Raw genomic sequence first — 2,514 nt, 5'->3', positions numbered from 1 at the left:
TTGTGATACAATAGTGAATAATTGTTATCAGGACTGATTGTGAGGTTTGGAAATGTAAAGGTAGACGTTTTATAGCAAGGAAGGGAATGATTAATTTTCTAGTCTAGGATCAAAGGTCCCTAGGACCATCAACTGAGAAGAGCCGAGAGCAGGACCCTACCCAGAGAAGCAGTGATGACTGAGATGGAGGCAGAGATGATGACGTGGAGTGATGGAGCAGCTGGGGACTTTAGATCCAGAGAGGGAGAGCGACTGTGTGCTGAAGACTTGGTGGTGGTGGGGGGGATGGTTAGTGTAGGGGCCAGGCTTGCAGGATATACCCTTTGGTTGGTTGATGATGCATGGAGGGGATTGGAACTATGGCAATGAAACAATATATGATAGAATGAATGTAAAACTAATATTCTCCCATGTAGACTATCATATAATTCACAATAAAACATTTTAAAAAATGGTAATCAATGAATTGTACATGACACTCTATGTAGATGTCAGGAAGAGTGGGTTCATTTTACAGACGGCTCATTTTGCCAAAATATTCAGGCCATAAGGAGAGACTAGCCTCAAGATATAAGCTTAACCTATCCCAAGTTTAAGACACAGAAATAAAGCTGTGGTCACAAAATCTTGTTTTATGTCCCTTCTTTTCTGAGAATATGGAAAACTGTATTTTCCATCCCACTGTAGTCTGGCAAGACCATGTAACTAGTTCTGCATGAAAGATAAACTTGCATGATTTTATCACACTGAGCTTGGAGGCAGTATTCATACTGCTGTGGCTGCTAATCTCACAGTCAGCAGTTCGAAACTACCAGCTGTTGCGCTGAAGAAAGATGAGGCTTTCTTCTCCCCTAAAGACTTACAGCCTTGGAAACCCTATATAGGGTCGCTATGAGTTAGAATCGACTCCATGGCACTTGCTAACAACAACAACAACATAACCTAGCTTATCTTGACTATTACCTTGGACTAACCACATTAGTCCTGACTTCATCTATTCATGGAATTGTTCAAAAATTATTTACCAAGTGCTCACTCTATGCCAGGCATCAACTCCCCTAGTGCTGATCAGTTGATTCCAACTTATACAGATCCAATTTATAGGCCAGAGTAGAACTGTTCCTTAGAGTTTCCAAGACTCTAACTCAGTATGGGAGCAGACAGCCTCATTTTTCATTGCATGGAGCAGCTGGTGGGTTTGAACCACAAACCTTGAAGATAGAAGCCAAACACTTAACACACTGTGCCACCAGGGCTCCTGTCATCATGAGCTTACAACAAAATGGAAATCAACCCTAAAGATTCATTTTTTTATTAATCAAAAAATCTAAGTTCCATTTAGAGCATTTCTTAAATGACTGGACTAGAATAAGGTCCTCCAAAGCAGAATTCATTAAACCTCAGTCTCCATCCCTTTGCCAGTGGCCAGTTGCTTTGGCAATTTGTTTATCTCATTCCTGAGAATCAGAATCTGTCCTGAGCCAGAATGACCCTACAGGCAGTTCCTCTCTGGCCTATAAATAGCTTCCTCAGAAGACCCTCTGGAAAGGGAGCTCAAGGACCTCTGGATGTCAGACAGCACAGCCATGGGCCCTTACTGCAGTTCCAAAGAGGCCTGCAAGAGAAGTGCTACTTCTTCAGGACAATACTGTTGTTTCCCACAAATGTCAGAAGTATGCTGACTTTTTTAAAAAGCTGATTTATATTACATTGGTTGTTTTTAAATAACTTCATTAAGGTATAATTTGCATACAACAAAATGTACCTATTTAAAGCATGCATCTTGATAAATATTGACAAGTTTGTATACCCACATAATCAAAAGCCACAATCAAAATAAAGAAAAATACCACCATCCCAGCAGAAAGTTCCCTAGTACCCTTTCCAGTCAATCCTACTAACCCCAGATAAACACTGATCCGCTTTCCGTCACCAGAAGTGAGATTTGTATTTACTAGAATTTCACATAAATAAAATTGTGCAGTGTGCATCCTTTTGTATCTGACTTCTTTCATTCAGTTATTTTTGAGAGTCATCCATGTCATTTCATGTCATTCTTTTTATTGCTGAATAGTGATAATCACTAGTGATTGGAATACAAAGATTGGAAACAAAGAGGAAGGATCAGTAGTTGGAAAATGCAGCCTTGGTGATAGAAAAGATGCTGGAGATTATAATGCCTTTTTAAACAACATAAAAGATGATTATACACATGGACCTCACCAGATGGAATGCACAAAAATCAAATTGACTACAATATGGGAAGCAGCAGTGGGAAAACTCTATACTATCAGTCAGAAAAGGGCCCAAGCAGACCATGGAACAGACCATCAATTGCTCATATACAAGTTCAGGCAGGCTGAAGATGAAGAAAATTAAAACAAGGCCATGATAGCCAAAATATGACCTTGAACATATCTCATCTGAATTTAGAGATAATCTCAAGAAGTGATTTGATGCATTAGATACTAACTACTAAAGACCAGAAGAGGTGTACGATGACATTGAGAACAT

The sequence above is a fragment of the Chrysochloris asiatica genome, unplaced genomic scaffold (genome assembly GCF_000296735.1).
Source record: "Chrysochloris asiatica unplaced genomic scaffold, ChrAsi1.0 scaffold00215, whole genome shotgun sequence".
Taxonomy (NCBI): Eukaryota; Metazoa; Chordata; class Mammalia; order Afrosoricida; family Chrysochloridae; genus Chrysochloris; species Chrysochloris asiatica.
Note: the sequence above shows the minus strand (reverse complement) of the source record.